At 47.0% G+C, this 23190-nt stretch overlaps 1 long non-coding RNA gene and 1 pseudogene across 1 annotated transcript; both read left to right on the top strand.

The window, feature by feature from the left end:
- LOC135384088 (uncharacterized) lies at positions 1-9393 on the top strand. The gene is made up of 4 exons (XR_010420242.1): positions 1-217; positions 7504-7580; positions 7799-7873; positions 9363-9393. It is a non-coding gene; the product is annotated as an uncharacterized LOC135384088 (long non-coding RNA).
- An 8521-nt stretch (positions 9394-17914) lies between these two features.
- Positions 17915-19007, top strand: LOC135386450 (uncharacterized; annotated as a pseudogene).
- Positions 19008-23190: the final 4183 nt, after the last annotated feature.

Genomic DNA, 23190 nt, shown 5'->3' with positions numbered 1-23190 from the left:
TGTTCGGCTGTTAACCCCGCAATCTCCGCGGCTGCTTGTAGCTGTTCCCTCAACTGCTCCATATACTTAGTAAGAGTGACGCGAAGCTGTGGTGGGACGTCTACCTCGCCTGCCCAAGTACCCTTTATGATGGACAGCGGCCCATCACACACCACAGAAGCTGAAAGGGGGACACGCCGGAGGTGTCGTGGGGCACTTCCCGATATGCCCACAACAGGTACGTTACGAACTTGTCCCAGTTCCGCCGGTCCTTTCGCACGATGTGGAATAACATGCGACGGAATACCCTATTCCACCTCTCTACAGCGCCGTTACTTTCGTGGTGCTCGGCTGTCGGAAATCGCGGCGCGCACCCAACGCGTCTGAGCTTCTCTTGCGACAACTGCGACTTAAAATTGGTAGCCTGATCGCCGCACAACGTCTCGGGCACCCCCATCCGGGAAAATATTTCTAGGAGCGCGTCACATGTCTTTTTCGCAGCTACACTCTTAAAAAAAGGGTGTACTTTAACTCCTTTCGTTGCCACATATATAACACCCTTTTGGAGAGTACAGTTACGCTCAAAAGGGTGTCTCCTCACTCCCTCAAGGGAGCAGCATAACACCTTCTCCCTGCCAGGGAGTAATATTACTCTCCAGTAGGGAGAAAGGCGTTATGCTACTCCCTTGAGGGAGTGAGGAGACACCCTTTTAAGCGTAATTGTACTCTCCAAAAGGGTGTTATGTATGTGGCAAAAAAATGAGTTGAAGTACACCCTTTTTTAAGAGTGTAGAGTGGTCAGGCACACCACTTCCGGCCGCCTTTTGTGTAGATCTGTAACGCACAGAGCGTATTTATGCCCCGCGCGCCGAAGGCGTATCGAAGGGCCCTACCACATCAATATTAACTACTTGGAACGGGTAGTCGGGACGCGTAAGCGGGGGCGATGGGGACGCGATCCGTTACGCGCCGGTCAGAATTAACCTGGCACCCATGGCACGTGCCACAGTGTTCGCCCTCAATACCCGGCCAGTAAAAACTAGCTTTAATTCGCGACAGCGTTTTCCTGAACTCCAGGTGTCCTCCACGAGTTTTTCACGAGGGCTGTCGTGTGCGAGCTCCAGTACCTCTCGCCGTTTACTCTTCAGCAGCACCAACTGCCTTACCTTTTGCCCGGCAACTTTGTTGTCACGGTGTAGCATGTCCTTCAAGCATTCCATGCCGTGAGAGCCAGCCGCTGCCTGCTCCCATGCCTGAGCTAAACTCGGATCTTCCATTTGAGCGCTGCTGAAAGCTTTTCTTTGTTCGAGCCGCGTTAGTGCATCGTCATCGTCATTCGAGACTGCGTTAACCATTACGCTAGATGCCGGCTCGTCATCGGCTAGTTCTCCTTCGTCCCCGTACAAACTCCCTAGCATGTCGGTGGGGTCCTCGCAGCTAACTTATCGCGTCTGTTCTCTGCCCGCAAGAGTGCCTACTTCGCCCTCTGATCTGCCCTGCAGGGTGTGCAGCGTTTAAAGCGTTCCACGCTGCTAGCGACAGCGAGCATTCTGTGCCAGGCCCCAACGTTTCCACAAACGCACAATCGATTGGCACAATGCGATTTACATCACTACCAGCCTCCTCGGCTGCCAACGAAAGGGGTAAAATACTGAGCTTGGCACACGTCCGGTGACCGAATGCTGACACTAACCAAAGGTCGGCCTGTGCATCCCACGCGCACCCAGGGAACATCCTAGCGGGAACTAATGTGATGTCGGCTCCACTATGAATGCGGGCCGCGAACTTCCGCATTCCGCACTGCAGTTGTACTACCCAGACGGTAGCCGTCTCTTGTGGGTCTCGAGCATCGAATCCGCTGACATTTGCAACTATAGCCTGAGGTCCCTCTACCGTTTCCCTTTCAGATGCCTCGCTTTGCGTTATCTCCTCGGAGACCGCCACCAGTTTACTGCCCTTTGTTTCCCGTTTTCCGTCTGCGCGTTTTCGCTTCGTGCCCTTGACCGGAGCTTTCTGGGGACAATCCCTCGCCCAGTGGTCTCCGCCACATATGTAACAGCCTTTCTCGCCGTTGTTCCTTCGAGGCCGCCATTCTCTGTTTGGCACCTGCGAAGGTCCCTCCTGCCTCCCGTTTTCCGACTTCCCCTTTTTCACCTCACGGTATGACTTACTGGTCCGTTTCTCTTTGCTTCGCTCTACCGCCCTATTCCTTCCTTTTGCGTCTTCAAATTTCTCAACAAATTTAATAAACTCGTCTTCGGGCGGCTTAAGCTTTCCACACTGAAGCTTTAGAAATTCCTGTGCCTCATCGCTGAGGGTCTTTTAAAACCGATCGGCCACGATGAGCGTGAGAAGAGACTCATAATCCTCACACTCCCGCGCTTTTGCGTACGACCCATAGTAACTGCGCAAGCTACCCCAAAAATTTGGCCATGTTTTGTTGTTCAACTTACTCGCTTCTGCGAACCGTTTGCGGTAGTCGCCCGGGGACAATCTCAGCACTGTCAATACCACGTCTGTTACAGTTTCGTATGCGTCTAGCTCCTCCGTGGTCAATTTGGTGCATAGGTGCCAAACCCTACCCGCGACGAGTGGCAAAATCAAGTGACTCTTGACCTCGTCCGGCACCCGGTACAAATTGAATATGGCTTCGATCCTCTCGAACCACACTGGCACCTCACGGTCATCGGGAAGCGGAAGCAGCACACTTTTCAAACGTTTAGAATAAATCTCCAAGTTCTCCTCGCGCGTCCGCACGGTTGTTGATTCACCGGAAAGCGATCCCTGTCACTGACCCTAGCGTTTTCCAGTTCGATCCTTTTCGATCGGGCTAGTTCCAACTCAATCTCAAGCTGCAAGATCTTGGTCCTTCATACCTCTGACGCGTTGCTAGCCCCAAACTCGCTACTATCTTGGTCAGTATTATTCATGATCCCGGTTGCCTCTATTTTCTTGCTTTTGCTACGGGTTAACATACACCACACTACAAGCCTCCACCCTAATCGGTGAGCAATACTAGTTCATAATCGCCTTGCAAAGCGGCAACAACAACTTCACCAGAACCCGACTTCGTGAAACGCCAATCTACGAAATCTACGGTCGTCCACCTCAGCATACAACACTTCCTCGCCCTACTCGGCTGAACAAATCTACTACCTAGCCCTACTCGACTAGCGCCTGACCTAACAAGGACCCTCTGGAACAAGTAATGCCCACCTACCTCGCAGACGATGCTTGGTTCCACCCTCGGCCACTTGAATCTTGTCTTGTGTCAACCGTCTTGACGCCCATCGCCGTTCTTCCACACCCACGCAGTGTGTGACAGGAGCCCAATGTCCTTTCGATGTCCGCCAGCTTCTCCGCCGAACTCTCGCAGTCCTCGGTTTCGGTGCGCTGTCTCGTTCCTTCCCTGCTGCGATGACACCAACTTGCCCTTGCTTCTTCACGATGCACGCCGATGGCTTTCCTCACTCCAGTTGACGATCCGATCGGGGATATCTTGTCGACTGCGCCAGTAAAACTTTCCCTTTCCGGGGGTCCGGGATACTGTGATGGAAATCCCGATGATGGTTCCTTGATATCCCTGGAGTGAGACCAGTTGATGTGCAAGCAGGACGTCAACGAAACTGAAGTTGGCAGCTTGATTTATTATACAATATTTACATCAGAGGAATGTAGACAGGAACCCGCCGGAGTAAGGGTTAACGACGAGATCCCGAACCTACCAGCCGTAAGTCCCCAGCAGGTCGAGTTGTTTCACCAAGGCTAACTCGGCATTTTATAGCCAGAGTCTTTGGCCCCGCCTGTTATTTGCGAATCCGGAGACAGCCGGTAAAATTTGTTCCGGTTCCTGCTACCGTAGCTGACATAGGTCTTTGTAAGGGAAACATCCCTTAAGTGCACGGCCCAAGGACAGGCCAAACAACAGTCGCGTGCGTTATTATCCCCCATTAGTTAGTGGCTTTGTTAATCCCCGCTATACAGAATGAGTATCCATTTCAGTACGTCAGACAGGTTCCAGCTGACCCTGAAGGTATAGGGAATGTTATGAAGCACTTTAGCATTACGAGTGCCAGAAGTTAAAAGCAATTTAGCTTAGCAATAGGATAGATAAGGTGCGTGTCTGGCTACTTATGCCCCAGATGGATAGTGAAGATGGGACAGAACATCTTTTGAAACCACCTGGGCATAGCTCGGGGGAAACTGACCTTACAGGCTGCATCAAAAAAAAAAAAAAAAAAAAAAGGCCTCACATTTCCCAATTTGCTATCGGTACCGAATCAATAAATAAGATTCAAGATTCAAGATTCCTTTATTAGTGCAATGTACGATAACAAAGTACAAGAGGACCGTGAGGGCGAACCCTGTAAGGAAAGCCCTTGGCCGTACAGCAGTACGGCACAGTACAGGTACAGTACGGTACAGTAAATACAGCAGTGAAGAAAACAAGGACATCAAGAAATGCTGGAGTGACTATCGTGATAATAGAGTGCCTCGTGTAGTGCACGTCGTATTTTCCGTCAACATCCAGCATTCATTACCTCTATGTGGGTCACAACGTGGCTAAAACGGTACTCATACCAAACCCGAATGGGAATTCGGAGCACAGATGTGGTACACAGGAAATTATTTCCGATCTGGGTTGTCATAATGATGATGCGCTATTTAGCTGTCGTTGACCTCAAGCTAATGCCGCAAGCTTCGGCATAATATAAAACACGGCAACAGAAGTGCTAGCTCAGCTGTATTGTAGGAGTAAGAGCCACGGTAAGGTATACTTGTAATATAACTTGTATTTGTTTTGTTCCCCAACCAATATTCTGGGGCGAGTTTCAGCACGCAAGGTATTTACAAAAGGGAGAAGCATTTTCCCTGAGTTGTTCCAAACGTGTCACGTTCTGACTGAGCTAAAGATGCCGAATAGCCCCCTACAGCAGGGGTGCCAAACTCATTCGTGCCCGCGGGTCGCATTGAGCCATGGAGGAGCTACGCGGGCCACATAACACGGCTTTGGGGTAGCGTGTTTATGATATAGATGGCAAAACACAGAACTTAAAACGACATAAAACGTAATATATATTTGGGTTATGTACCGCTGCTCAGTCACAGGTTCAGCAATCCTTTTTATTTGCTCTGTCATGCGGACACTTGTCACCTCTTGTTAGTAACTGTTGCGTCAACATCGTATGAAAGTGATTGCGCAATTGCAACGTTGTGGTGTTTGTTTGTTATAGTTCTGAGCGTAATGACTTCTTCAGGTTCATCTCAGAAAACGCCTACTCGCAGACATGTGTTGACAAGTTGTCTCGCGACGTAAAGCCACGAATTATTATTATTAGACACAAGTTGCACCGAACATGGACAGGTTTCTCCGCGACAAGATACGTATTTTAGATGTACTTTCGTCCAACATAAGAACAAAACGAAGCCGCACCAACATCAGCGAACTTGTTCTTATCGGTGCGTCGCACTGCAGGTCAATCAGTTCCATTTGTTAATAATCAGGAAGGTTGTGAAAAACTCTTTCGCTCAGCTATCCTGCTCTCAATGGTGTAATAACCCGCCTAGTTCACACAGGGGGGTGACGGAAGATGAGGAACAGCCGCAAGAGACGCAAATTAAAGGACGCGAAAGTGATCCTGCACACGTTACTATCCTGAGAGACGTGACGTTCGGGTTTTCGTTCCGCAGTAGGTTATGGACTTATGGTCTGGTATGACAAAGGCCGTAGAGTATCGGAATAGCCAGACCTGCTTCATAATTGGATACTACGCATATGAATGTGGCGAGCTCCTTGCTCAGACTATTTGACAGTAACAGTCTCCAACTCTTCGTGGCGTTAGTATTCGGAGTATAGGGCGCATATCATGATGGTGGGCTTCAGTTCACCCCAACGCAGCAGATGAACCCTGCTTTAGATGTTGAAAATTTAGGCACATAAATGGAACCTCGGATATCTTTACATTTACCCAAAGAAATTCGAATAAAAGCGTTTGCCGTGACGCAGGCAACGTGCCACTAGTGTACGATGTTGTTGTTTTTAAGTGTTGAGAGAGGTCAGCCAATATTTGCCTTGCTACTGGCTTGCTAAAAATTGGCTTGCTACTCTTCATAAAAAAGAAAAAGAAAAGGTGCACCCGGAGCTAGTGTACGAATGTAAAGCGCTATCAGCGGAATTTGTCGCACGCGCTTTTATATTGAATAAAACATACCTCTACGGAAGCTTGGAAAGCAGAAGGACGTGGGGTGTTTAGACAAAATGCACTGGGCAAAGACTGAAGCTTTCCTGTATTAGGTACAAGCTTTCATGCGGTGGACTCTCATTTCGTCAGGTAATAATAATAATAATAATAATATTATTATTATTATTATTATTATTATTTAACTTTATTTTTGTTTAGGTGCCCAAAAACCACTAGGCTCTTCTTATTGGTGTACCACAAAACGTTATACATGTTTAAGTAGGTTATGAAAAACACACACATTCAAACATACAAAATGGCAACAAAGTTAACAGTGAAACATCGAAGTTAAACAGGAACAATGACACTAATACTTTAAGAAATTCATAAGAAGGAGCGAAAATGTCAAACTCATGGTGTTGTGACGAGGAGTTCAAGATTAGTTGTAAACGGTTGATCGGATGAAGCTTAGCAAAACAGCGAGGATAACAAAACAAGATGAGACCTCAGAGTACGTGAGGGCACCCGGAAGTTGATGCTCGACAGCAACCCGAGGCAGGCAGGCCACTGATGCAGATTCAAGAAGAGGCAGTACAATAGAGAAGAATAAGCGAAATAAGCAAGATGGATCCCGAACGTTTTTAGTTATGCGCGAGATGATGCCAAGTTTACGCATCGCAGAAGTGCACAAGCGAGTTACGTGCGTGTGGAAAGTTAAAGAGCTGTCAAGATGAAGGCCCAAGTCTTTGATGGACGATTCACGTCTAATATTAACAGAGTCGTGGGAGTAAGTATAATGACGGATGCGGCTTACTAGTGAAAGAGATGACGTCTGTTTTGGAAATGTTTAGGTTAAGCAAATTGTTTGAGCACCAACGATGGATTCGTGAAATGTCATCTTGCAGAGCGATACAGTCGTGACTCTTATCAATGACTCGAAATAACTGTCATCAGCATGTTGCAGGACGTGACAGTTTCGTACACACCATATTAGAGACAACGCTGCTGTTACACATACACATTACACATTTCCTCGCAGAATACACACCTGAATGCCGAAAAGACAGAAGATAGAGAATAAAAATGGAAGGGGCAGGCAAACACATTCCATAGACTGTAAAAGAATGGTTACACTTCCAGAGGCGGAATTAAATATATAATGGGAAGGAATGGGAAGCCTGCTGTACGGTTTGTTCCGAATTATTCGGAATGCGTCATTTTCAAATTTACCTTGTCCGCAGAGTGCTGGCGATACCTATCGCGATGCATGTATGGCTACCATACCACAAATTCCATAAATCGGAGTATGATTCGGTCTCTTTTCTTTCTTTTTTTCATTCAGGGAGGTAATATGAAGCTCTCTGTATCTGCCCTGCTACTGTGCTTCGTCCTTGTTCTGCATGAAGTCAACCAGGCATCGTAAGGAAAACACAACCATTTCAATTTTCTTTTATGTTTTTAACGAGGTCACAGCGGTGGTAGGTTTAGTCCTTTTACCAGTACTTTCGCATTATACCTGTTCGTTACCGGTATGCAGGCGTGCTGCTTCAGTTCTACCATTCGGTTTCATATATATCAAACTTGTGAAAAGCTGATTACGTATATACAATCATTGTATGTACCTTGCTGTGCTTCAGAGCCGGTACGGCATCCGACATCCAAGACCGCATCAATGCCGCCGTACGTCAGGTGCAACAGATGAATCGACTTCCGTAAGTATACACGGGTATCTGTTATCGGTGTGTGTTGTCTTTTGTGTTCTTCTAGCGTTTTCAGTGGTATGCAGGACCAAGAGGTCCAGTCGGACATTTTTCAGTCGATGAAAACGATTAAACCCCTCGACAAAGCGTACAGAGATGATCACAAACACATTCTCGAACACAGTAACATGTTTATTCCCAGCCAGGACCTTTCAACCGGAGAGATTTTGACAGAAGGAGAGAGAGGGCGAGATGGAGGGATTCTTAATACAATTCCCTCTATTCCTGATCTCCACCAATTTCAGGAGGAGCCTTTTGGCTGAGTTCTGATCTTTTCTTAGCACAGACGGGCTGAGGACCCGAGGTTGTGGGAAATAGGTTTCCACAACGTTAAATTTCTTCGTTACAGAGATAATATTGTGGGGAACAGCGTGGTAATAGGGTACAGCTGGTATAGGGCAGAGCAGGCACAGGAGGCACAATAGGGTATTACTTCTATGGTAAGATTCATGTGGCATTTTGTGCGAAGTGATCGTACGTAGTTCACTAGTAGCGCTGAGCGACGGTAGATTGCGCCACGGGTACAGTGCAGGAACAGCCTATGCGCGACGCACCAGAGAGCGGAGGTCCGCGCGGCGCAGCATTTCCATCACTAGCGTGCTCGTTCCTCATGCAGCGTGCGTTGGATTTCCAGTTGGTGAATGATCACAAAATGCTTCCTACCAGGAACGGCACAACGATCGATTCTGTCTTTGTTGGTGGTGTCAATACGTTGATTGATTGACAGGTTGGAAGTGCAGGTAATGTAGCACCTTAGCACTCCATACTTGTCTCGCGACGCAAAGCCACGCTTTTTTTTAAATTTAGGACTCATAAGCCTATACGTTGTATTTGGGGAGCGGGTGCGGATCGTGAACAAGCAACACATGATTTAAAGTTGACTAAAACATTTATTCCTCTCAAATTACAAACATGCATGTAATTTCTTGGCTTGAAACGTAGTGATGGCTCAGTATACTCTCTGCCAACAACACGCAAAGCAACTCAATCCCGTTATCCTACATTTCTGTTTATCTGCAAATCATTCCGTGGAATTTTAACTTGTGTGATTAATTTCTTAACAGTTCAGCGAGTGAGCTGCAATGCTATCGTATTATGCCTCGTTAACCAAAAAACTGGCGATAAATAAATAATGATATTAAATAAACGATAAATAAATGGCGGCCTCTCTGCGGATGCATTGCAGTGAGACCGCCAGTTTATTTATTATCTTTTTTGTAATAACATCGACCTTTGTTTATCGGTGCAAGACAAGGTAGAGCATTATCATCATGTCCCTGTCACACAATGGAGCCAACAAGGTTGTGGTGACGTTGTTACCAAGTTGTTTGCCACGTATCGTTCACATCCCAACATCCACACAATACATCAATCAACATCAAGAACGCATTCTACGTGACGGCGGTACCAAGCGCATTAATCTTTTGCTTTCCTCTTCCAGCGTTGGTGACACCGAAGTTCGCAACGCTGCCGGGACGATTTTTGGGATCTTCGGTTGACGTTGAACGTTCCAGTCAATAACACTCGTTTTTCGAGTTTCATCTCACAATAAAGTTGTCGTTGTTTCGTAAATTTCCCGAATTAAAGTTTAAAAAACAACGACGTTGTTTTCAGTTTAGTGAAACAAATATCATCATTGCAAGTGCGTTTTCCCAGATAGATGACTGGTGGTGCTCCCTCGCAGAACACACAAGGCATCCAACCTCATTCGAGAAGTAAATATGATAGCAGCAGTAGCACGCAGCTTATGAAAATGGCGAACAACGGATGCAGTGATAGGCAAAGTACCTCAAAATTATACTTAAAGTAAAGTACCAAGTACCTGTGATCATTAGTACTACGAGTTCAGTGCAAACTACCTAATCCCAAATGTACTTCGCAAGTAAACTACGCAGTACTAGGCAAAGTACTTCAAGTACGCGTCAAGTGCACTGCCAATTTAATTTGTATCACTTTGCATTTCGCCGTTTGAGCTATATCTTTAGCCAGCTTTTAGCGAAACTTTAGCCACTAGTAACTTCTTTGCAAATGCTTTGGAGCCATCAAGTCCTACTGGGTAAGTGCTAACCCGTGTATATGAACTGAATCAGATGGCATAATTTGTAGTTACAGAGGCAATCAGTCATTTGTGCTGTGATTGTGCAAATTAGTATTATACCCTGACTGATCCAAGATCATTCGCCTAGTGTGGTGTTCCGGTACTAATCTTCGACTATAACAGGCTAGGAAATTTCAGGGGGGGAAAGAGCGCAGGCCAACAGATATTATATATTTCTGGGCACTCCTCGCTGCTTTTTGAAATACAACATGCTTTCAAGACTATGATGATTAGGGGGTTGACGCATTGACAACTATGGCCATAACGAGCCAAATGCTGGTGAGTACATTAAACTGAGTTAAAAATATACTGATGTAACTAAACAAAAACTATGTTTGTAAATAAAACAAATTGTTGTAGTCTAAAATGGACAAGTTAAAACGTCAAAGCCAATTGAGAATGTTAATGTCTTCTAAAAAAATGCAACACCTTTTTGAATGGCACAAGTGGTATCACCCAGTAACAGGGTCGGGTGTAGTGGCAGGCAATACTTATAAAATTGTGAAAAGTGTTCCTTGCACTGCTCCTCAACAAAGGGGCATGTACAGAGAATGTGTAAAATGGTCAGCTGGACCCCACAATGCACACATTCAGGAGGGTCTTCACGTCGGAGTAAGAAACCATGTGTCAAGCATGTGTGTCCAATTCTCAGGCGGGAGGCTAATATGTCTTGTAAACGGTTTGATGGACTTAGCACAGGTCTTCTCACATAGGGTTTTATCATGTGCAACTTGTTATCACTTTGTGTGGTCCGAAATTCCTGCCACTTATGATTGATCGCCCTCCTCAGCAGGGCTCTCAGATCCTGATGAGGAAAGCTAGTAGAGGTGATCTCTCCCAAGACCGCGGCCTCAGCAGCGGCCTGGTCAGCTTTTTCACTCCCCTGTATACCTACATGGCTGGGTACCCAACAAAGGGTCATCCGATGACCCCTGCTGAGCACTGTGCTGGCAAGGTGTCGCGCTTGCTGGATAGGAGTGTTTTTTTGTTCGTAGCAGTCCACAAATAGCATGCAGTGCGCTGAGTGAATCTGTGTAGACTACGGATGATTTAATTCCATTTGCAAGGATAAAGCGCAGTGCTAGCATCAGCAAAATGATTTCGGCGCTGAAAATTGAAAATTTCTGATGTAAGCGGCTAGCCCTTGTGACGTTCTCCGTTACCATGGCGCACGATACACCGACTTCACTCTTTGATCCATCTGTATAGAAGGCAGCATGGTCACCGAAACTTTCTCTCAAAGTCTCAAACTCCTGCTTCAAAACTACAGTGGTTGTAATTGTTTTGTTGTACCTTGTTAAGGAAAAGTTTGGCGGTATAACTAGCTGCCAAGGAGGTATTATTTCTTTACATTTTGAAAGTGAACAATAATCAAGCGTAAAACCGTACAATTCAGCAATCTGACGAATTCGCAAGCTAAATGGACGAATGACCGATGGCTTGTTCAAGAACATTTGCTCAAAACGAGTCTCCGTAACACAGGAGAGTGCAGCGTGTTCTGTGTAGCTGGAAATTTTTAATCCATAGAGCATACCAAGGTAGGCCCGTCGTCTTTCGAGAGACCACTCATTGCATTGCACATAAAGACTTTGCACAGGAGATGTTCGGAATGCTCCCAGGATTAATCGCAAAGCCTGGTGGTGGACAGGATCTATGCATTTCAGAGCAGACTCCCGGGCTGATCCGTACACTATGCACCCATAGTCAAGTTTAGCCCTGACAACACAGGTGTAGATGCGATGCAGTGTTTCACGGTCTGCGCCCAAGGCTCTGTGGGCGGTAATCTTAAGAAGGTTCAACGCCCTCACACATCTAGTTTTCAAGTCCTTGATGTGGGGAACAAATGTAACTTTTTTGTCAAAGATGATACCAAGGAATTTGTATTCGCTCTTCACAACAAGCTCTTGACGGTTCATTGTAAGCGAGGGATCGGGGAACATCCCTCTGACTCTCGAAAATGGGACACACACAGTTTTTTCAGATGATAATTTGAAACCGTTCTCATTCGCCCACTTTACAAGATTATTGATGGTGAGTTGAAGTTGTCGCTCACATCTCGGTATGCTAGCAGAAGAGCATGCAATTTGAACATCATCCACATATAGAGAGTATATAACCGAAGGGGGAATGACGTTTGCGATGGAATTCATTTTAAGAATAAACAGGGCGACACTGAGCACAGATCCTTGCGGGACGCCATTTTCTTGTACAAATGGGCGTGACAGCGTTGTGCCAAGTTTGACCCTGAAGGTGCGTCCCCTAAGGAAGTCAGTGATACATTGCAACAGTTTACCACGTATTCCACCAGAGTCCAAATCACGAAGGATACCATACCGCCACGCGGTATCATAAGCCTTCCGCAGATCGAAGAAGACTGACACGCAGTGCTGCCTTCTCACAAAGGCTTCTCTGATGGACATTTCCAAGCGAACAAGATGGTCAACAGTGGAACACCCCACTCTGAACCCACAATGGTATTTGTCTAATAACCCATTTTGTTCGAGGTAGTGTACCAGAGGATGGTTGACAATTCGCTCGAACGTTTTCCCTAGGCAACTTGTGAGGGCTACAGGTCTGTAGTTGGATGGATTTGAGGGATCTTTCCCTTATTTCAGCAGTGGGATAACTGCAGCCATCTTCCATGATGATGGCATCTGCCCCTTGCCCCAGATCTTATTGAATAGTTTGAGCAGACCTTGTTTTGACCCCTCTGACCGGTGCATAAGCATGGAATATGTGATACGGTCTGGTCCAGGAGCACTGATTTTTACTGAAGACAGTGCTCGCAGGAGTTCCACCATTGTAAGAGGCTGGTTATAAGAATGCCTCTCCCCACCTTTGACTGGAATAACGTGTCTTTCAGATTGTTGCTTCACGAGCAGAAAGTTCTTGCTGTAGTGAGAACTGCTTGATACATCATGAAAATGTTGACCAAGAACGTCAGCATGCTCACCCAAGTTGCTACACGGAATACCATTGACCTCAAGCAAAGGAACTGAAAAGCCATTGTAGTCTCCTTTAATCTTTCGAAGCCTATCCCAAACTATTTTGGATGGAGTTCTTTGTGTCAAAGAGGAAACAAAGCTACACCAGGAGGACCGCTTGGCCTGTTTTCTGGTCCATTTGGCCTTTTGCACGTGCCCTCTTAGTGCATAGTGAAATGTCTATGGAAGAAAAATTTTGTGTTGCAGAGTTCACATAGGTAGGTAACCCAGTATTCAGAAGACAGAGTGACCCCGAAAGGAGCACTCTTTCCAACATTTTCCCCCATGCATCTACTTTTGCACTTCCCCACAAAGGATTGTGGGCATTCAGGTCGCCTAAAATCATAGACGGCTGGGGGAGTTGATTGCACAGGTCATCGAAATCACTTAGCTCTATTACCACTGATGGGGGCAGGTAGAGTGAAGATACCGTGAAAGTCCTGTCGAGGCACACTTCGTCTGCTACTGCCTCCAAGTCTGTAACAAGTGGAAAGTGTTCTGCAGGTATGCACTGTGGAAGGACTACTGCCACACCACCAGATGCGCGAGCACTGTCTGTGCGATCCTTCCTGAAAACATTATGTCGGCGGAAAGGGTTTAAGTTCTCTTTGTGTAGGTATGTTTCTTGAAGGCAGAAGGAGACAGCTCTGTACTTTTCAAAAAGGTCGTGTACATCATCAATGTTACTGTAGAGGCCTCGACAGTTCAACTGAATGAATACCTGTCCCATAATTAGAATGGAAATAAGGAAGAGCGAAGGGGCTCTGCACACTGTGTGTTAAGGGGGTGTGACCCTTGGCGGGGGAAGCCTCTGTTTCTCCTTTGACTTGTTGCCATACTTGACTTGATGACATGCAGTCATCATCATAAAGCTCCATTGAGTGTGTGGCAGTCTGGGATGAGCTTCCAGTGAGTCCATCCCAAACTGGAAGCGCGCCATCAACCTCCGTAGAGATTGTGGCGGGAGCCGGCGGAGGCAAACTCTCCGCAGACTTTTTTTTGTGTTTGGGGGTGTGGAGTGGAGGCCCACAAGTTTGGGTCCCCACGGATACTCTGAGTGATGCCACTCCTTGGCGCACCGCTTCAGAGAAAGATCCTCTTTTCTGAAACTCCAGTTGTGTTTCGCTGCTTTGTATGTCAGCTGCTGTACAGTCTTAATTCTCAAGATTTCTTTTTCATCGCTAAAGCGTGGGCGGCTTCTTGAATAAGAGGGATGGTTGCCTTCGCAGTTGACACAACGGAAAGTGTCCTTGCACGACTCTGGAGTATGGTCATTGCCGTCACCCGCGCACTTGGGGCATATCAGGTGTCCACGGCACACTTGGAATGGTGACCAAATCTCTGGCACTTGAAACATCGACGCGGGTTGGGTAATGTAGGGTCGGACGTGACAGTTTACATACCCAGCCTTTGTTTCTGTGGGGAGTGTGTGCAACTGGAAAGATAATATGACGTTCCTGGTAGGTATTTCCCTGTTGTCCCTGCGGATGGATATCCGTTTGGCAGTAATCACCCCTTGGTCTTTTAACCCCTCCTCGATCTCTGTCTCGGAGCACTGTAGTAACTCCTCACTAGAGATAACACCTCTAACTGTATTGAGCGTGAGGTGCGCAGTCACTGAAACTGGAATATCACCAATTTGTTTTAGCGACAACAGTGCTGAGCTCTGCAGCCTGCTCTTTACCTCAATGTGGATGTCACCAGTTCTCAATTTTTTTGCATTGTACACTTTACCTATTAGTTGTTCGAGAGTTTTAGCAACTAGGAAGGGAGAGATAGTAGCTAGTGGTTTTGTCTCATCCTTCAGCCTGAAGGATGAGGATCTTTGGGAACCATGGTTCTGGAGTAGAACTGAGAAGCTGCAATGTTTGCCCTTCGGTGCGGTGCCTTTTGTGCCGCCGATCGTGTTTTTGAGAGTTTGTCTTATCCATAAAGTGGAATAAGTGATTCGGTGCAGCAGGTGTGTCACCCACCATGGAGCCCAACTAGGGAACGTGTCCCACACGTTAACACTGCCTCTGGACTATACCCAAGTGCAGTTTTCTAAAGGTAGAAGTACTGCCCAAGGTTGACCCTTGCCGCCAAAGAAGGTGAAAAAAAGGAGGAAGTGGGCAGACGAGAGAGAGAGAGAGAAAGAAATGAAAGGAGAGATGGCGACTAGCTGAATAGTCCTGACAGGGCCTTCCAGGACCACCCGTCTATGGGAAGCAGGAGCCAAAGTGGTGTGTTGCTTTCCCAGAGCGGACCCGAAGGGTCCAAAACAACCTCTGTTCCACTCAACCACCAGGGTCCCCCTTTCCCCAGACACGTGAAAGCCACGCACAGCTATACGTGGGGGTCTCCCCCCGGCGGCGACCCAACCATGAGTGCAGGAGGGGGCTACTGCGGCTGCTGCGGGCGATGGGGGCGCCAAGTTCCTGACGCCGGAGTTGTCAAAACTATGAAGAAAAAAAAAGGATGAAGCACAATGTAAGCCTTCATTTTGATACCACTGCGACCTGCAGCAATGTAATCCATGTGACGATTTTTTTTTTTTAAAGGACGTAAATTGTAACAATGCAAAATGGCCTCATGTGTGTCTTTCAGACTGTTAGTTTACTTTATTATGTAATCCAATCACACATTGTGGTATATATTGACTATTAATTGAAGGAAATAATATTCAAAAAAGCACTAGAAGCATCCATTGGGAGAACTGAAACGACAACTGACCATGCCATCATGCTGCCGGATGCAGCGTCATAATGTGTGCATGCTTTCCTTTCGTTTAACATAAACACTTCAAGCCCCTCAACAATGGAACTCTGTGTTGCGACACAACGAGGTGCACAGGGCACAGACTGCAAAGACTTCATGGCTTCTTTGTCTTTTCTTGGAAGGGGTATTCACTTGCGCCGAGTTTTGCACCTATGGCGGAACAGCGTGTGCCGAACAGACCAGTAGCTGTAGAAATGATGACACTATATACTGGCATATCTTACTTACACATAGCTCTATACCAGGGAGCTGAGTAATGCATGTTAGGAACTCCAAATTATTCCACTTCCGTTCTTCGATTTGAGATACAATGGGCCTTTTTCACATACACGTCGTATCCTAGCGGCGCTCCAACGAACCATGCTCGGAGCGCGTCAAAACAAATTCACGTAGAGAGCAGAAAGGACCAAAACCGGTCCGGAGTGGGGCCAACAAGGTCGCGCCAACAAGGTCGCGCCATTCGTGGGGTCTCCCCACTGGTGCACACTTCGGTCGTCCCCATTCGACATCTAGTGATGACGAGATAACCCTCTCCGGCGCCTCCAGGTCATACGCATGCTCATAGGCCTTTGTGAAAAAGGTCCATTCTACATTACCGATATGTCGACACTGACACACGAAGAATATCAATCGAAATGTAGCTATATTCTGTTCCGCATATGCTTCTTTTCCCTGTTTCACTTTCACAGCTAAGCTAGTACACGTGGGTAGAAAGAACCTATACTCGATGAGTATTTTTAAGCGCCCTGATCGTTTTTTTTTTTTACTTTGATATCAGCAATCGGGTAGGATATTGGCCCTGGCGATGCAACTCCCTAATCGTCATCACCATAGGGAGCTGATTAAAAGGCATTAAAAACGTGCATTCTAGGCATCTCAAGAGGCCCTCAAAAGGCCCCAGGAGGCCTTGAATCTTCTCGGAATAGTGAGGGAGGCAGTACAGTTTGCCGCGAATGTAGCGCCGCACTGCGGAGCCTCTGAAAGTGGCGTCGGATAGCCGATTGGATGCGACTGGATCACACCACGTTTGGCAGCAGTTTCGACGTGTTTCGGTCGTTACACCACTGTTCGGAGGACCAGCCACAATAATTGCTGCATAGTTGGATGCAACGCGACTTATGCGAACTCTCCAGGTGTGAAATTTTACAGTTTTCCCTGAAAAGTTACGAAAAGGAGCTACGCGCCATATGGGTGCAACTCGTTTGCCGGCAGACGTAAGTAACAGTTTATTTTCGCACGGAATATGCCTATTTTTAACCTGTCTACTTTATGGTGCTTCCGGCAAGCCGTGTGCCTACCAAGCACTCTCGAATATGCAGCAAGCACTTCGTGGGCAGCGCAAAGTCCGACAATGCTACACACCCTGCCTACAACCCGTCAACCTTCCCCGAAGCGTACAGGAAGAGACCGATACGTACCACCGATCGCTACGAAAGGGAAAAGGCCCTACTCTCTGTTGTAGACTTTTCTTGGTCGCTGTTGTGGCAATCTTGATCAATATTAGCAGGCTGCGGTTCAGAAGCATGGCGTGTCAAAACCACTATTTACGCGACTTGCCTGCAGGCTTAACTTGCCTGTGGAATAGCGTGTGTTAAATTCTAGTATGTACGCGTGTGCACAAGTGAGGTCCACCGGAAGAGTTAATAAATACTGGGCATGGTATCTGTAACAACTGAGTAATGCAACGACATTACAACAGCCAGCCTCACTTGGTGTTTTAGAATGTCGTCGTAGCCGTACAGGTAAAGTGGGAATGCTTTATGGTATTCAACATATCCCCCTCACCTGATGCAGGTCAAAACGGCGTAGAGACTGGATTGCCTGTAACGTTCTATCTGCTGCACCTGGACCTCACATCAATAAGAACTGTGAGCCCATCGCTTCTGACACTGAAGATCTCTCAGTAGTGGAAGATTATGCAGGATGTGGCATGCATGAAGACGAACCACCAACAAGGGAGGTAGGATTAGATATTGTGAATGGTGATTCCTAGCATTTCACAGGAATGCTTACTAGTGTGTCAGATTCATAGGCCTTTACAATGACGGATGAGTCAGTCGAAAGCTCGAGGCTCTTAACTTTCTACTGCACTCGCAACGGTGATGGCATGGGAGTTCAAGCCAGCAGCATTCCAACAGTTGACTGTGGAACGTTATGCCCAAAGGCAGTGCACGAGACACGGAGTGCTGGTCCAGCCTACAAGAAACTGACATCGGTGGCTATAAAAGCATTGTGGATAATGAGCAGCGGCTGTTGGATTTAACTGGAGTGACATTAGTGGTAAGTCAACGATTTGTGGAGGCAAGAAAAGCAGTAAACTAGTATGAGGATGGTATGACTTCACTGCCGCAATTAAATTATACACTTACAAGTACATAATTTACATTATTTGCCTGCAGGTCCTCTCCCTTCTGCAGAGCCTCCTCCCAGAGAAAGGTCGCCATGCCCAAGAGCTGCACATTAACGACAAGCTCCTCCTTTTCCTGATGAAGCTGAAGCATGGCTTGCCCTTCTCATGCCTGGCGCTCTATTTGGTGTCCATAGAACTGCTGCTGCTAAGGCTTTCAAGGCTGTCCTTTTTCACCTCTGTGCCACTACAAAGTCATGGCTTTTCTGGCCCAGCAGAGCTGCAATCAAAGCAACTATGCCACCAAACTTTCGTCATCTATACCCGGACTGTCGACTGATTATTGATTGCACAGAGTTGAAAGTAGAAATGCCAGACGGGGCCAGAGCACAGAACATGTGGTACTGTCACTACAAGGGCACATATACTATTAAGTATCTCATTGGAATAGCACCAAATGGACTAGTGACATTTCTTTCACCAGGCTTTGGTGGAAGAGCCAGCGACCCAAGTGTAACTGTAGAGTCAGGGCTTCTGCCGCGGCTAGAGCCAGGGGACCTTGTGCTCGCTGATAAAGGCTTTCCTGGAATCCGGACAGGTGTCGGGCAACAAAAAGCTACCCTAGTAATGCCTTCATTTGCAACCAAACCACAGTTTACCGAGGCTGAGGTTGATGCAACCTACGAGACAGCGGCTGTACTCATACACGTTGAGAGGGTAATCCAAAGGCTACGGATCTTCGACATTTTAGACAGGAGGATACCACATGACCGCACAGAATACATGGACAAAATAATGCACATCATATGTGTCTTAACAAACTTGAGACCTGGCATATTTCAAAAGAGTAGTGAAGCTGTGGGTTCACCAATGGTCCAGGCTTCTGTGCCAGTAGCGTAGATGTTTCGCAACAAGCCCATGAACAAGACTATCCCAAATGTAAGACACTGTAGTTCAAGGATTATTAAAGCAACGGTCCTCCAGCATATTGTATACTCTGCCTTGTACTACAGCTACAGTACACACAAGTGACAGCGATACAGCTCTAGGAACAAGATTTTTAATTTTCCTCAGAAGACATCCTCAGCTCATTAGTGAATGGCAGTACAAGCCATGACTACTGCTTACAGTTATCTACTAATGTGGGCAATAAATATGAAAAATAAAATTTTCTCAAGCGTGGAATGCAGCATTCCAGAAACTCGTCGTTGCGACGGACATCCAGGATTAGATAGTATGTCTCAGAGTTGACAAAAAAAAAATCACTTTTTGAGACCGAGAACATACAGGGAGACTTGAACCTGGGTATAATACTGGTGCGATTCCCTTACACGGTAGTCCGGCTACCCTGAAGATATATGAGCTGTGGGTCGTCAAGGACACTGCCCTTCCTCTTCGAATACGGACATTTTATTTCCAAGAGGCAAACTTCACCACTGTCATCCTGCAAACCAAGTTCAAAGGGTCGATACAAGAGATCAAAATCAACTCTGTAAAAGCCTACCTGAGATCCCATCTGATGAGCATGCAAGCATGGGTCATCCGAGTCTACAACCAGACCAAGCTGTGTCACCGTAACTCCACAGACATCTCCACATTTCTGCCTTGCCAAGGGCTCCATGGCAATTCCATGGGCCATTGCGGTTGTCCGACAGGCACCTGCAAGTACCATTTTTTCGGCGAGCTCCTCTTGAGACAGAGTCCATCGTAGGATCTGGTGACTCTGCAGGTAGGAACACAAGCATCAGTCATCTGAAACATTACAACAGGCGTGATAAAAGGAAAAGATAATGGGAAGTTCCACAATTCACACAGCACTTGTGAGCATAACAAGCTAACAGAAGGGAGTGTAGATCACTGCGATACCTTGGTTCCCGTTATTCGGGACTCACGAGCTTTCAGCCATGCAGATCTGTCTGCGGCTGTCGCGGAACAGATCGCAGGAATGTCATCCTTGGTGACGGACACCTTCTCGGCGTAGAAGGCTCTGTCCACCTTCCTAACCTTGTCAATAGGAGAATCGCTCTTGAGCAGCACTCCTTTCACAGTTATACTGCTTGCATAATTTGGAAAAGCTGGCCTAGACAGCTCCCAACTGTACACCGGAATACTATCTCGCTCTGCCATGCTTCCTTTCAGCATCTGTTTCTCCCAAAACATTTGGCGCTTTGGTCCATTCGGCACTTAACATGGCTACCATTGGGCAGTCAATGCCGCCGAAATGGTCCGTAATGTGGGTTAGTGGGACCTCACGAACATTGCTGGGCAGCCCTGGAAAAGGTTACACTTGCATATGCTCTTATGGTACACACAACATGTCCTGATCAGCTATCAGGTCCCACTATGTGCATAACATTAATTCACAATTGACAAATGACATAGTAAACTATATAAGAGATCTGTATGGTGGTCACTCACCTTCACCGAAGCCTGCAGATGCTCGAACAAATTTGGGGTACTTCGTTCGCTTCGAGCGGGCAGGTATACCCCATTGTCGCGCTCTACTTGTCCTGGTTGAACTGTCTTCTTCCTGCAGCACGTAGGGTGCAACAGCAGCAGCGTGTTTGCACTTTCCAGCAGCTCCCGCCTTGCAGGTACATGTCGCTCCGCGCAGGCTTCTGAGTCCACTGGTCTACGCGGAGATTGATCCTTAATTTTATTCATATGGTAGGCAAACGACACTGAAGCCTGGTTAAAACTTCGAAACTCGTTCGTGCACATTCTGGCTTCAGGTCGCGAATGTTGCATGCGTGCAGAAATATGTTATACTTACATGAAGTGTCACGTGATGGCTGCGGTCATTAATTCTTGTCTGTGGCACACAACACCCTTCAATGTCGTCGCCCTCATGGACCTCTCGCACGTTATACACGTGTCCAGCGTCAACTAATAACTTGCCTTTCCTCAAATTACCACCTCTGAAGTACCTTTCTACGTCGTAAAGCATAGCAAAACCAGCCAGTATCTGACACTGTGTCATTGGGGGAGCTTTCATATAATACAGGGACTCGAAACCGAATACTCCCACCACACGTCCCCCAGTTCATCTCTCCCGACAGGAGTGACGAAACCGCCGCTGAGGGCGCTGAACGCAGGGGGCGCAACAGCGCCGTCTGGACCCTCCTCGCTTCCTATAGGGTCGATCAATATTGCACCCGAGAGGCGCCACCAGCATTAGTTGCTTACCTTAACCCTGTATTCACACGAGTCAGTTTTCTGCAGGCAGCAAGTTGGGAACGAGTTACAGGATATCCGAGATGAACAAGGCCATGGCCTTGTTCATCTCGGATATCCTGTCCCTATTGAAAAAAGCGACATCAGGTCTGATGTGATTTGGGACACTGTCTTGATGCTAACACCAGCTGATGTTAACATCAGAGCCGCTCTGATGCTGATGTTAGCATCAAGACAGTGTCCCAGATCACATCAGATCTGATGTTAAAGGAGCAGTATAGAGGCCCACAACTTTTTTTCTGTTTTTGGTCAGTTTGGAATGTTAGGCGGCCGAAAACAGTTTTCCCACAATTAGTGCAACCGTAGCTAAATTGGGACGCCTGCAATAGCTCCCCGAACCTCCCGCGCGCGAAACACCCTCCTTCGCCTTCACGATAGGCACGTGATGAGCGCCACCACACACGTCACTATGTGACGCAAGTGGTGAGGACGCTCCTCATTGGACTTGGGATCACATGATCGAGGTGAGCAACATCGCCCAGGCCGGAGCGTCTGCTACCGTTTGGGAGACGCCATGCGTTCTCCGGCTTCGTGATGTCCGAAACGGAGGGTTTGAAGGCTGTCAACGACACAACCATGATTTTTTGGGACCGCAGGCACCACGCGAAGAACGAGTGGTGCAGCCCGAAATTAACTGCGTTTGTACAGCAAAAACCCCGTGCTTCTCGACAGTGTGCAGCCTGCCCGACAGTTTTCACCGCGCAGTTGGTTCAGTGGCTAACAGGTGGCGCCACAATACCGCTTCCACAATACGGCTTCGCAATAGCTTTCTGCTGCTGTGAATTCTGAGATTGCACAGAAGCCACGGATATATTACTCTTGTCATCGTGATCTTATTTTCTCAGACTGCGTATATGCTTCTTCTTTTAAAGAAAACGTGATATAAATCATATAAATAATAGAAGTCAACAAGAAGCAGCTAGCAATGTTCGTAGCAGACGGTTTTTCCTACGAACGAATGAGGGGCTCTCTACCACGAACGTCACACTAGAGTGGGTGTGATCTGCAGTTGGAGCGCTCCGGCCTGTTACCGCGGCAGCGATATTCCAAATTAATTGCACCGTGGTCATACAACTTTGGACAGAAATATTTTGTGGGAATGCTTTTCACATACTGCTTTACAAGATGACAGCAGTTTTGGGCCATGTTAGATACCACTTTAATGCTCCTTTAACATCACAGCTGCTCTGATGATGATGTTAACATCAGAGCTGTCCAGGCTGATGCTAACATTAGAGCTGCCCTGGCTGATGAAAACATCACAGTTCTCTTGATGCTGATGTTGACATGAGAGCTGCATTGATGCTGGTTATTGCAATCTTGAAAATGCTGCAGTCTTTGTTTTCTGAAATGTTCTGCAAAGAGAGCGCCTCATGCCTGCGGTAGATGAGTACCGACAAGAACCCTCACGAAACAGAAGATAACAGCAACAAAGCATTTTATTCACCACTCCGAAGTACGTACCTTTCAACGCATATCCATTTATCATCAACATACCTGAGCGTTGAACTCACGGGGGCACAAAACTGGTAATGATCGAACGGTGAACAACAACGAAAAAGAGCACACCTTGGTCCTCGTTTCCGGTTCAACTTGTCCGTCTTCCGAAAAAGCACTTCGAAGCGTTGTCACGTCGAGCAAGAGCCTCACCACATTGATCACGGTGCTTGCGTTTCTCTTGCTGGAGGCCGCTGCGTCATACGCGCTCAACCTGCAAGAATTATCGTTCCAGAAAACAGGATGACAGGATACCTATGTAGAGTAGTGTAGAGACATATGACATATCGTCTGCACAAAGCATACAGTTGATTTCACCTAACATTCTATCTCCCTGTCATTGTGGAGATCG

Source organism: Ornithodoros turicata, chromosome 2, assembly GCF_037126465.1.
Source record: "Ornithodoros turicata isolate Travis chromosome 2, ASM3712646v1, whole genome shotgun sequence".
In the NCBI taxonomy this organism is placed as follows: Eukaryota; Metazoa; Arthropoda; class Arachnida; order Ixodida; family Argasidae; genus Ornithodoros; species Ornithodoros turicata.
This window is presented reverse-complemented; position numbering and strand designations above follow the sequence as displayed.